This window comes from Phoca vitulina, unplaced genomic scaffold, assembly GCF_004348235.1.
Source record: "Phoca vitulina isolate PV1807 unplaced genomic scaffold, GSC_HSeal_1.0 scaffold29, whole genome shotgun sequence".
Lineage (NCBI taxonomy): Eukaryota > Metazoa > Chordata > Mammalia > Carnivora > Phocidae > Phoca > Phoca vitulina.
Window position 1 is genome coordinate 11,516,213 of NW_022589732.1, and position 13,590 is coordinate 11,529,802.

The 13,590-nt window shown below is 54.3% G+C and overlaps 1 protein-coding gene across 6 annotated transcripts in view; it reads left to right on the forward strand.

Annotated features, from left to right (window-relative positions):
* Window positions 1-13,590, forward strand: part of PALD1 (phosphatase domain containing paladin 1) — a 77,865-nt gene that overhangs the window by 30,483 nt on the left and 33,792 nt on the right. The window contains exon 1 of one of the 6 annotated variants that reach the window (XM_032423708.1): window positions 8,065-8,168. The exons of 4 other annotated variants lie outside the window; for them this stretch is intronic. The gene's annotated coding sequence lies outside the window, so the exon portion shown is untranslated. Of the gene's footprint in view, window positions 1-8,064; window positions 8,169-11,410; window positions 11,637-13,590 lie in introns of those variants that run through there. One more of the 6 variants, XM_032423707.1, reaches the window with a different exon arrangement.

Consider the following 13,590-nt stretch of genomic DNA (forward strand, 5'->3'; position numbering starts at 1 on the left):
ACGGAGTTATACAGATCTTCTAAATGTGGACACATTTCATTTCAGCAACATCCAGAAATTACGTATGTTAGCATCATCACCCGTGTCATTGCAAAGTCTTTGTGTTTTCGGAAGCTGTCAGACTCACAATGGCTGATGCAAGTTTTCCAAAATTCAGTTATTTCCCTTAAAGCTCAAACTTGATCATTGGCAACAGTGATCCTTGAAAGGAAAGGCTCACCTTGTTCATTTTTGAGATAATCTCTGCCAGATACCCAATTCTGAATAACTGGTGTTTGGCTGGCTGTCAGCCGTCCTTTCTGTGAACAGAGAGGCTAGTTCAGCTGAGAGCTCAGACAGGCTCACAGGTGCCTTTCCCCCAGACACCTGTCGTACCCTGAACCAGCCCAGGTACACACTGTCATCACACAGAATAGTAAACAGATGTGTACTCAAGGGCTGAGCTTCAGTGAAATTAGTTTTACTGCTTGATTAAATACTTTTTTTTGTTTGTTTAAAGATTTTATTTATTTATTTGACAGAGAGACACAGCAAGAGAGGGAACACAAGCAAGGGGAGTGGGAGAGGGAGAAGCAGGCTTCCTGCTGAGCCAGAAGCCCGAAGTGGGGCTCGATCCCAGGACCCTGAGATCATGACCTGAGCCAAAGGCAGACGCTTAACCACTGAGCCACCCAGGCGCCCCAAGACTTTTTTTTTAAGATTTTATTTTTATTTATTTATTTATTTTTTAATTTTAATTTTTTTTTAAAGATTTTATTTATTTATTTGAGAGAGAGAGTGAGAGAGAGAGAGAGCACAAGAGGGGGGAGCAGGAGAGGGAGAAGCAGACTCCCTGCTGAGCAGGGAGCCTGATGCGGGACTCGATCCCGGGACTCCAGGATCATGACCTGAGCCGAAGGCAGTTGCTTAACCAACTGAGCCACCCAGGCGCCCATTTAAGATTTTATTTTTAAGTAATCTCTACACCCAACATGGGGCTCAAACCCATAACATTGAGATCAAGAGTTGCATGCTCCATTGATTGAGCCAGCCAGGTGCCCCTCATCAAGACCTTCTGGCATATTTTGTCACTCTGAGTGACGGGCAGCCTGGATGGGGGCCAGTGCCACGCCTCCTGCTGAGTCTCACCTCCTGCTGAGTCTCACCTCCTGCTGAGTCTCACCTGTAGCTTTTGCTCCATCAATGTCTTCACTCATGGTGAGAAGGCGATGATACTTGGTACTCTCCTGAGACTAGTCTTGACCTTGAGGACACCTGGAAGGCACTGGGGACCCCGGCTCTGCGGAGCATGCGGTGGGAACTGTGGGTCAGGTGGTAGGGGAATGGCTTCTGTGCAGGGCCTGGGCCTCTCTTGGGCTCTGGGATGTCTTGCCCACTGCCACAATTATCCTCTCCCCGCTAACAAACCTGAAAGTGCACCCTGGGGTGGGAGGTGGAGATGTAAGCCACTTGCGGTTAGTTCATCATTTGTGATTTCAAATCCTTCAAATCTGCTAATGTGTTCAGTCCTTAGGAGTGAATGAGGAGTCCAGGGGACTTTTGAGGTGCCCCTTTCTTCTTGTTCCTCTGGGAGGCAAGGAGAGAGAGAGAGAGAGTCGACAGGAGAGACCCAGGGGTCTCAGCCAGGCAATTCTCCTGCAGGGGTGGGGTCTGTTTCTCAGACGGGGGCCCTCAGAGTCACCCTCCCCCCTGCCTGGCTTGAAGGGGTCTCCACAGCCTCTGGCCTTCATGTCCCTTCCTCATTAACCTTCTCTGCCATGTGGGACCCAGGGGTCAGCGTCCTTCCCCCGGGCCCCGTTTTCTTATGCTGGTTCAAACAGGGCTGCATTTACAGAGTACCTGCTGGGCCCTGGGCTAACACCCACCTGTGCTGTGTCATGTGCGCTTGCAGCATGGACACCCGCAGAGCTGACCTTTTCTCGGTGTTCTTCAGACATCTGTCCAGTTTCGTTCATTCAAGTGGCTCTTTGTGCCCAGCACCAGGGTACCGTCGAAGGCCAGCCCCGGCCCCGGCCTGGTGGGCTTCATGGAGGCAACGGCCCTGGGGGATGTGGCCTGGGGGACGTGAAGGAGGCTCCTTGGTTGAGGGGATGGGGGTCTGCTAGGCAGAGGGAGCACGCGGGGCAGGAAGCTGTGGAGTGAATGAGCGTGAGGCCGTGTGCGGCTCTCAACCTCATGTGCCGCTCAGCAGAACACACTGGAGTCTGTATCATCTCGCTAGAGGGAAAGCTGACTGCGTGGGACCCATGGAGAGCTGGCCCAGCCTTGGCCTTCATGGTTATAGGAAGAATTTCCGAAGGCACAGTTCCTGCCTTACGGAGATTCTAGAACGCCCCAACCTAATCCCCTGGCCTAGTAAGATGCACCTCTGCTTTATTATTATTTTTGTTGTTGCTAATTATTTGCAAAGGCCCGTTGAGATGTCTGTGCCCGGGACTGTAAGAATTTCACTTTGGCTAGAGTTGAGAGGACAAGGGTGGGGGCTGGGGAGCACGAGGCTGGAAGGGGAGGCTGGGTCTGCTTGGCAGAAGTCATGGATCGCTCTGTAGTTCCTCCTTGAGTCTAAACTGAAGTCTTTTATGCTGATCTGTCTCCTCTGCTTGGTGTGCTTCATTCTGTGGGGCAGGAGAGCTCTTCCTCCCGGCCCTGGATGGACGTGCTCAGGGAGGCAGATGGGCCGGGACCTGCAGAGGCAAGGGTCAGAGATCCCCGGTCCTCGCCCTGCTGTCCAACTGCCTCTGGGCAGTTGTCTGGCCTACTCTGGACCTCAGCGTCCTCTTCTGTAAAATGAGAGGAACAGACTGGGGACTCGAAGGTGCGTCTGACTCCGACTACGAGATACGTGTTGGTGCACAAGGTGGATTTACACTGTGTGTGTGTGTGTGTGTGCGCGTGCGTGTGTTTGGAGCCACAAGGCCCCTGCCCTGGGTGCAGACCTGAGGGTTTTACCCTCCCCTCCCCCGCCCCCAGCTGTCCCCTGCCCCACAGTAGGGGACTCCGCAGTGGTGACTTCCGTCATGTTTGTTCTGCAGCTGAGGCAGATGTTTCCGGCAGCTGGCCACTCAGCCTCCTGCCCTATTTTTAGCTCCATTGTTACCCGCCCTGGGCATCTGGCTGCCTGGGGTGCACATGACAGGCCATGGCCCTGGAAGGGGTCCTCTTCTCGGGGTCCAGCTTGTTCTCTGCCTTCCACCAGGTTCCTGGTTTACGCTTCCCATTGTCTCTTGGGAAAGTGAGGGTAGTGTCAGGGGAAATGGGGGAGGGTGGGAGGGTGATGCGGTAGAAAGAGCCCCGGGTGTGCCAGAGGCCTGGTTCTGTTGTTCTGTCACGTCGTGAACTCTCTGAAGCCTCAGTGTTTCCATCTGCTGACTGGCACAGTGGCCGACATGTCTGCCTTTCTCAGAGGATTGTTCTGAAGTGGAAATGAGGTAGTGAACGTGAAATTTATTTAGGAAAAAGACATATGGAACCTACAGCTATGGTGGGCTTGGCTCTGTGGGGGCCCTGGAGGAGCACTGGATCCAGAGCGGGGAGACGGAGCATGTGCTTACCAAACACCAGGCCAGGGAGCTCAGCCTGGGGTCGCATGGGGCCCAGGCTGCAGGCTGGAAGGCTTGCAGGAAGAGGGGGCATTTCCACCGGGCGTTGGTGGAGGGCATGAGGGGGTGAGGGAATGGATGGTGTTCCTGGCTCTGGGACCAGGGATGACAGATGCACGGGGGCAGGGAACTGCTGGATGTGTCCTGGGAGGTCTGAGCAGGAAGGGGCTTTGAGCATCTCTGGCCAGTAGCTCTGGAGCATTCCTCCCTAGGAGCAGCCGCGTGGTGGGGCTGGGGGCAGGAGGCTCTGCATCTCCCTTCCTGGGCTGGCTCCTGGCAGAGCGGCTCTGCTTCTGGCTGTATTGCACATCGGGCTGTGTTGCACATTGGACTTTCATCAAGGATTGAAAGGGCTCAGCTGCTAGAATGTTGGAAAGCCTCCCATCCTGTCCAGCCCCCTCACTTTCCAGACGGCAATGAAGTATGGTCCAGAGAGGGCTGTGCGGAACTTGAGACCTCTCGGAAAGCCCAAGCTGGAGAGGAACGTCTCCTGGGGCTTTTGCTGCTCTGTACCGTACGGCATCTGGAACCGGGATTTGCCTGGAAGGTTGGGGCTGTGGAGGTTAATAGGGGGTGCTGAGGGTGGGAAGGGGGGGATCTTGAATGCCGGGCAAGGGAGTCTAGACTGAAAGCCACAGAAGTGGAAGGATGGGGACAGGCCCCAGAATTGGGTCATGGATTTTCACAGCTTCTTGAAAGGATGCCTCAGGCCCTCATGACATTACTGGAGGTCAGAAGTGGGGATCCAGCCTAAGGTCTCACTGGCCCTTTGGGGCCCAGTCCCTGGAAGTGGCCAGGTGAGTATCAGCAGGCCCAGAGCCCTGGGTGGGGTCTCAGGAAACTCTATAGATTTCTACTGACACTGAAATGCCCAGATGGCCCACTTCTTGGAGCTGAGCAGGTGAGCATGTCCATGTACTCTTAATTCTGTTCTCCCAGGGTCTTCCCCACTGGCATTTTGGCTCCCCTTCCCCCCAATCCCAGGTGCATGGAACCTGGAGATGGACGGTGCCTCATACTCTTTCAGGAGCAGAATGACTGCCCTCCCAGAGCTGACTGGGCCCTCCCTGGGGAGTTTTACATCCCCCTCCTCTCGCTCCTCCCTGAAAAATCCAACAGGCAGGGGACCTCCCATCCAGATAACACCTTTTTGTTTTCCAGAACAGCCCAGGAGGGCCAAAGAGAGACTCCAGATGGGGAGACACCTGTAGTCAGTCTCTCTCTGCCTTTTTGGAGCCATGGAGGCCAAGCCTCTCTCTGTAGGATGGAACAAACATTTAGCTGCTTGGAGCTTCTAAATCTCTGCGGCTGATTTGGGGAGAGCTGCTGCACCACACCATCTAGCAATCTTTGGTGCTCTAATGGTGTCCTGTGTGCATCTCCTCAGCCCCGCCGTGGGCCCTGGTGGCTGGAGACATGTCTTCTGTATTCTGTGAACCCCCACACCCCAGCACGGGCTGGGCTCACAGGATCCTGGTGTCGCTCTGCCTGACTCTTACGAGCAGGGAAACTTGACATTCTCCTGCGAGAGGGGAGAGAAGTAAGTTCTGTCTTTTTGCCATGTGGCGTGCAGTCACTGAGGGTCAAACCTAAAAATAATGGAGTGCATTAGTCAGGATTAGATTTGGCTGCGAGTAATAGGACAAGCCAAATAACAATGGTTTATACAAGATGGAAGTTGATTTCTATGTCCTGTCCAAACCCAGAGCTTTGCAGCCCACGCCTGGGGTGGTGGTTCCACTCCTCGGATTCCTTGGGGGAACTTGACCTCTCCCATTCAGAGGGTGTGGCTTCACGTGCTCGTGGTTCAAGATGGCTGTGAAACTTCAGTCATCACATCTGTGTTCCAGACAGCAGGATGGAGGAAGGGAGGAAAGGGGGGGCTCATAGGGAAGATTCTGGAACTTGCCACGTGACACTGCCCCTTATGTCCCATTAGCTGGGACTGGTCACAGGTACCTGAGGGGAGATAGGGAGGGGGCTCCTGCCCCTCATCTGGTTTGTTTAATACACATGGCAGGGAGGAGGGGGTGGAGGCATGGTGGGCATTTTGGTCAAACCCAAGGACGCCCCCAGGCCGAGAAGTGGGGCCAGTCTCCCCCAGGGAGATTTCCCCCTAGGGGAGGTCAGTCTTGACTTGGGACCAGAAAGCCCCATGCCCCAGGGCCAGCAAGAGGGAGCAGAGAAGCTCTCTGGGGGTTAGGAGGCAGCCCAGTGGCATCAGTCAGAACAAGGGAGGTGCACCAGCCTCTCCTGAGGGGGTCAGAGTCTGCCCGGGAAGTGTGGCCTGTGTCTGGGCTGCTGGGGCCGCAGGGAGAGGACACGCTCCCCCCACTGGAGGGTGGCAGGGAGGCCAGGGGACTCACAGACTTGGGGGCTCGCAGAGGGGCTGCAGGTGCTGTGACAGGTGGAGAGGATGCCGCGAATGCAGGGCTGCCCCAGGGAACCCTTGCCCACCCCCTCGAGGCCAGGGAGGGCCCCAGGACTTCCTCTCTGCCGCGGCGCCCTGGGCTTGCATGCCACTTCAGGAGAAACCAGACATCTGCACTTTTATTCGAAACCCCTTGATTTTTAAGTACTGGCAGCTAATTAGAGTGGAAAATAAACCTGCAGGGATCAAGCAACCACTTTGGCCTTCGGACTACGAACCTCCTCCCTCTAGATGAGATGCTTCCTGCGTCTTCAAGGGGGAGAACCTGGGAGAATGTGTGGAAGACTCGCTTCTTGTGAGGCAGCTTAACTTTTTTTTTTTTTTTAAAGATTTTATTTATTTGACAGAGAGAGACACAGCGAGAGAGGGAACACAAGCAGGGGGAGTGGGAGAGGGAGAAGCAGGCTTCCCGCTGAGCAGGGAGCCCGATGGCGGGGCTCGATCCCAGAACCCCGGAATCATGACCTGAGCCGAAGGCAGACGCTTAACGACTGAGCCAGCCAGGTGCCCCACAGCTTAACTTTTTAAAACTTTCATTTAAAAAATGTTTTCATCCCCAGTTTTGTATTTGGAAAACTTTCAAGCCTCCAGAAGAGTTGAGAGGAGAGTATAGTTTGTGTCTGTCCTCGCTGGTGGCTGTTGTTCGCTCCATTTGCTTCTGCTGTCTGTCTCTGTCTCTCAGCCACCTAAAACTGACAGACATCAAGGTGCTTCATCTCTAGACACTTCATCTTGGGTCTCCCAGGAGCACAGTATCCACCATATCATCACACCCAAGGAGTTAACTTATTTATCCAACATGCAATCCATATTCAAAATTTCCCACTTGTCCCCAGAATGTTCATTATAATCTTTCCCCCTTCCCTAATCCAAGCTCCCATAGAGACAGAGCTTTCTGTCAGGCAGAGCTGACCTACAGGGGAGTTTCAGAGGTGGTGGTGGGGCTCCCCAGGCTTGGAGGCAGGCAACTAGGGGTGCTGGAGAGGACCCTTTTCCTTCCTGAGGGTCCCAAATTCCAGGAGCCTCAGGGGCCATGCTGGAGCATGTGGTGACAAGGGCCAAGGTGTTGGCTGGCCACAGAGCTGGCAGGAGCCGCTTCTCTGTCCTCGGCCTGTTAGGGGAGCCGGGAGGGAGGCTAGCCCCCACCCTGCAGCGTCTCCCAGCTCGGGCGCTCCATCTACAGTGGGACCTGCTGCCCCTTGCTGGCCCCCACTTGCCACAGCTCCTCAGTGGGCTGCCCAGACCCTCTGCCCACTCTGTCCACTCCTGGCTCCAAGCCCACCCCAGTGTCATCTCAGGGGGTGACAAGGATGACTTCTCCCTGGCCAGAACCCGGACCCTCAAAGGCTCCCTGCTGTTTGCAGGCTGAAGCCCAGAACTCCAGGCCCATCCCGCAGTGACAGTCCACCTGCTGCATACGTGGTAATATTTCCAGACATTCCTCCACCTTCTGGTTTTAGCTTTTAGACCTTTGTGTTTTCAGTTTAGAAAAAAAGTGAAAACATTTTGGAAACACGCAGTTTAGCAGATGAAGTTCTCCTGCGATCCCAGACCCCTGGTAGCTTTATTTTATATTCTGATCTCCTAGTTTTCAAAAGAAGGAGGCTGAGGGATGGAGGTGGCGGAGGGATAGGTTTGGGTGACCCTCAGAGATATGAGACGATGGGCCACGCGGCAGAAGCCACGTGACTCTGCCTCTACTGAGCTGTGGAGCCTGGGGAAATTCCTGTCATTGGCCCTGCTTAGCTGCGTCCTCTGCTGTAAAGTTGGGGGGGGGCGGGTCATAAACCCTGTCTCACTTCCTTTTGAGGTTGTTGACATTAGCAAAGACCAAAACCCCGCAAAGACATGAAAAATCCCACCAGGCTGTATGAGTGGAGTGATTATTGTGGGAACGTGGATGGCAATGGGCGGCGGGACTCGGGCGGGGGACAAAGACACAGAGCTGGAGGAGCACAGTGGGGGGCGAGGGGGCGCCCTAGGTGAGGCGCTGTGACCTTTGTCCAACTCTGAAACCATTACAAATAACTAGACTTCAAAACAACGTTCCCAAAGTAATCCTGTGCATCGGTGGAAATCGAGAAGCGATGGATAAGCAAACGGAAAGTAAATACATCACTCGGTGCCCCCACTCAGGAGTAAGTAAACATCCTTCCTGTCTTTTGTGCCTCCTTGTTGTGGGGTACCGCCCTTGTTCCCATCACCGAGGAGCCAGGCGGGGTGGGGAGGTAACGAGGTGGAGCTGATTTGTTCCGTCATTATGTGTACGGCCCCTCCCCTGAGCCAGGCAGCTGACGGAGCCAGGAAGGACACAGGATGGCCCCTGCCAGGAAGAGCATGCCATGGAAGGGAATGGAGTGTTCCATCTTGCGATGGTCACAATGGGCTGTGGGTGTTGGGGGGGGGGGGGGTGTGGGTGTGTCGTCAGGGAGGGCTTCCTGGAGGCGCTGGGCTTTAACCTGGAGGGGTGGGTGGAATGTGGGAGGGTGGGGGTGGGGTGGGGGAGGAGGGCAGTCCAGGGGAGAGGAGGACTGGGTGGGAGTGACTTCCCCCTCACCCTCTTGTGAAGGACTGAGACCTGCTCCTCGGTGCCATTGCTCGCTCCTCTCGGAGGCCTAGAAGCTGCAGGTGCCTGAGGCTGTCATATGCTCATCTCATAAATATTTCCCGAGCATCTGCCGGGCGCTGTCCTGGTGCTGGGGCCGCCGTGTGGACCAGTCAGGCACTGCGGGAGAGGGACGGGGGAGACTGAGGTGACACACACGCCGTCAGTGAGGCAGCCGAGAAATAAAAGGGCTCGTGGATGGACAGGGACTGTGGTGTGGGGTGCTGTGGGCAGACAGCGTCATCAGAGGCTCAGAGAGGCCTCCCTGAGCGGGGACATTTGAGCCAAGACCACAGGAGGGGGCAGCCGTGTGAACAAGCTGAAGAAGGTTCCAGGCAGAGGGGTGGTAGGTGTACAGCCTTTATGAGTAGGCGTGGGCCTGGGGCGCTGGAAGAAAGAGGGCCCTGTGGCCTGTGGCTGGAGCGTGGAGGCAAGGAGGACACAGGGTGAGTGAGGGCGGAGGGGCGGGGCCTCCTCAGCAGGGGACAGGCCTGGATGTTGCGTGACCTGATTCCGGGTTTTAAAGGATCCTCTGGCTGCCGCATGGAGGATGGATTGTGGGGGGACAGGAGCGAAAGGGAGGAGCTGGGGGGTCTGGACCGGGTGGTGGCAGAGGTGGGAGGGAGAGAGAGGGGGCAAACCCGTTCTTCTGTGGGGAGAGTTCCAGAGTGGGCAGAGGACTTGCCCAAAGCCACACAGAGCAGGGCTCTCCAGGTTCATGGTGACAGCCAGGAGCGGATGGAAACCTCCCTAGTGGCCTCCTGGACTGACCGAGTGAAATGGGGAGTTAGAACTGTGTGTTAAGCCCGCTCTGCCCTGTTGCTTGCGTGGGATCGGAGCCAGCCTTCCGCTGAGCCCACCTATTCCTCCCAATGCTTCCATTTAATAGGCCTTGTCTGGGGCGCCTGGGTGGCTCAGTTGGTTAAGCGACTGCCTTCGGCTCAGGTCATGATCCTGGAGTCCCGGGATCGAGTCCCGCATCGGGCTCCCTGCTCGGCAGGGAGTCTGCTTCTCCCTCTGACCCTCCCCCCTCTCATGTGCTGTCTCTCTCATTCTCTCTCTCTCAAATAAATAAATAAAATCTTTAAAAAAAAAAAAAAATAGGCCTTGTCTGGGTGAGGCCCCCAGCCCCGTCAGGGAGGTTCACACCCAGCGGTGGCAGGGAGGGGACGTGGGAAGGAGGGGACAGACGTGCATGAGGATGGGGCCCTGGGGGGGGGGGGGGGGATGAGTCGGAGCCCCTGCTGTGCGTCAGGTTGGCTAGCTATTGCTTTCTAGGCACTCACTGATTTCAGCCTCATACAGCCCAACTCAGGAGGCACAGGGACGCCCCTCCTAAACTGACACCCGGGGAAGGTGGCCACACACCGAGAGTCACTAAGGAGTGGTAGAGACATGAATCCGCCGGTCTTGGGCCCCAGAGCCCGTGCTTCCTGGAATTGGAGCCACTGTGTCCCCGACTAGGTCCTGGGCCATTAGAGAGTCACTTGCAGCTTCCGTGAGTCCCCACTTCTCTGTCTGATAAGTGAGAATGCTGGCACGGGCTTCCCGGGGAGTCCCCGTGCCCGGAACAGGGTCATTAAGTTCTTACCTGCAGCAGGTGTGGGGCTCTACCCTGACGGCCCCCCGCGATCCGAGGGGTGCGTGCTGGACCGAGGAGCACGGAGACTCAGCAGTGCTGTCCCGCAGAAATGTCCCGTGGGCCGCCTGTGTCATTTTAGTCACATTAAGAATGTGAAAAGAAATAGATGAATGTAATTTTAATAATGTTGTTTAACCCATTATGTCAACATAGAATCATTTTGACATGTATCAACATAAGAGATTGTTAATGGGATATTTTACTTTTTTTGGTACTAACTCCTTGAAATCTGTGTGCGTTTTACACCTCTAGCACATCCCGGTGACATTGCTGGATCGTTAGAAATGGTAAAGCTGTCTTCTAGAGTGGCTGTATGATCTTACACTTCAGTGGCCACATCTGAGACCCACTTTGCTGCACATCCTTACCAGAGCTTACTGGTGTTGGTCTTTTAACGTTTGTTAGTCTAACGTGTTTCCCTGATGATGAATGGTGCCGGGTGTATATTTATATACTTATTTGGCATTTTGCATATACCTTCAAATCTTTTGCTCATTTTTATTTTTATTTTTTTAAAGATTTCATTTGTTTATTTGACAGAGAGAGACATAGGGAGAGAGGGAACACAAGCACGGGGAGTGGGAGAGGAAGAGGGAGAAGCAGGCTCCCGGCGGAGCAGGGAGCCCGATGCGGGGCTTGATCCCACATGACCTGAGCTGAAGGCAGACGCTTATTGACTGAGCCACCCAGGCACCCCTTTTGCTCATTTTTAGAAAAGGGTTTTATTTTTAAGTAACCTCTAACCCCAACATGGGGCTCGAAACTACAACCCCAAGATCAAGAGTCGTATACGCCACTGGCCGAGCCAGCCAGGTGCCCCATCTTTTACTCATTTTTCATTGGATTTCTTGTTAATGTGGTACCAAGTTGGTACCAAGAGTTGACACCTCTTTTTTTTTTAGGGTCAGGATTAAATGAGATACTATATGTCAAGTGCTTTGCACCCAGAGATCCACCCATTGGCCTTCCCGGCATCCCGTCTCTGCAGTGAGGGCCACTGGCTATCTCAGGCAGGGTGACCACACACCCTGATTTGGCTAGCGTAATTACACACTTGTGCAATATCTGCTCAACACCATCTCCCTGTGCTCACAACAGAATCTTCCCCTTTGCTCAGCCTAGAGGGGGCGGGGCCCAGCCAGGGAGCCTCCGCGTGGGAGGCAGGAGCTCTGGGTTTCAGTTCTGTCCTTGTGACTTGGAACACATTGCGTTCCCTCCCTGGGCCTCCGTTTCCTCATCTGTGGAAAGAGAGGGTTGGACTTGCTGGCCTCCAGGGGCGTAGCCCGCTCGGAAGCTGCTTTTGGGGGCCTGTGGTCACAGCTGGTTGTGGTGGTTCCTGGAGTCACATCTTGTTCTGAGGTGGGACTTGGGATTTTGCAGGAGGGTCTGGGGTCCATCCCGGTGCGCAGGGAGGGAGGAGAAAGGAACGGGGCTGGGGTCAGTAGCTGATGGGCAGCTTTCCACTTCAGTCCCAAGAGCCAAACTCTGCTTTGGAAAGGCCCACAGGGTTTGCCAAGCATGGAGGTCATGGCTGCTGCGTCGGGACAGGGACAAAGAAGGTGGGGACTTGTGAGCTTTGGATTACAGATGTGGAAACTGAGACCGGAATGGGGACGATTCAGTTCTTCAGAAACAGACTTAGACTCACGAGGTATTTTGGGCTGAGGCCTGAGGGGTCTGCTCTTGAACCTCTTGCCTGTCCTCCCTGCTCTGGCACCTCCTCAGCTTGAATGCTGCCATTGACCAGAAGCTCATCACTCTGTAGCCTGAGCATTTGTGGCATCAGGCAGTCAGTTGATGAGCTGGAGCTCATGTTGAATTGTTCCTGGGGAAACAAGGTCACTTCTCTGGCACGGATTCCACAAATAGGAGGCAGCCTCCCGTACAGAACATTTTGGTAGACTTACAGGAGATTTATGAATATCTCTCCACAACTAAGTAGGCAATAAATCAGAAAGACACTTGATATAAACGTAAAAAAATAAAACTGAAAGGTCAGAAGGCACATTCTAAAAAATATAATCTAGTAAATAAAAGAGAATGAAGGTTTACCAATAAAGTAAAATTCTCCAGAAACTGTTGAGACTTAGAAAATTATTTTAAAAATTAAACATTTAAATTTTATGCAAAAACAAAAATACTTTCTTATAAGGGCTTTTTATCACTTAGCTCTAAAAAATGTTTTAAAAATTCACAACAGAAATAAGAGGAAATAAAATTTTCTCCCAATTAGAATATTCTATGAAGCACCTCGTTTTCTCCTAAATTTTCCTTAAGCTAAAAAAACAAAAAACAACAGATGACATTAGTGTGGTATAGAGTTAACTGTAGATTCATTGCTATTTTCTTTATCCTGCGGGTCCGGGATGAGTGCAAGCCGTGTTTCCAGACATCAGCACGGCGGCAGTGGGGTGTAAACCACCCGTGAGCTCCGTGGCGACCACGTCCCAGTCTCAGCGGCACAGTGGGGATGACAGCCTTCACTCATGATCCGATGAAGTTCTGGACTAGCATAATTGTTTACAAACCATCCAGGCTCCATGGACCACAACTTTCAGTCTGCCTACATTCCACCCTGCCCTCCCCATTCTTCCCCCAAGCAGAGGTTTGAGCACTAGGGACCCAACTAACACCCCCCCACCCGACCTTGCTGACCGCCTTCCCTGGTAGTGGGCAGTTGGGGTGTGACCACCAGGACCTCCAGTCTTAGGAGCCAGATCTGTTTGAATCTGGAAGAGGCTTTTGGACCATGCCGTCCCTACTGCCATTTTAGGGCTGGGGACGTGGGGAAGTTGCTCGGGGCCCTGCAGCATGGGGCCAGCAGGAGGAGGCCCCTGGGCTGGTGAGGCTCACTCCTGGCAGGGTGGAGAGGGGTTTCAGGAGGAGTTTTACAGAGTGGGAGGCCTGGACATCCCGGGGCTTCACCCTCCTCTAGACAGTTTGGAAGCCAGTCAGCTTTCAAAGGCTATTGTCCTTCCCCCAGCCCTCTAGCCTGCAGCTGTGCACATGTGTATTATCTCCCGGCTGCCCTGACAGGGCACCAGCTGGGGCCTGTTGTCGCCTGTGGGGCCCGTGAGACACGGGGGTGGCTGCAGCTCAGCCCAAAGCGGGCAGGGCCTGGCCTGGCTGGGCAGCTGTGGGCAGCTGCTGCCTCCTATAGGCCCTTCCCATTTCCTGTCCCTCATGCCCTCATTTGGGACAGCTACCCGTGCCCCTGTTCTTGGAGGAGACTGTTCCTGTCCATGCCTCCTTGGCCCGGGCTGCTGGGAGGGGTCCGGGGAACTTTGGTGAGCTGGGTTGGGGGAGAAGTGGA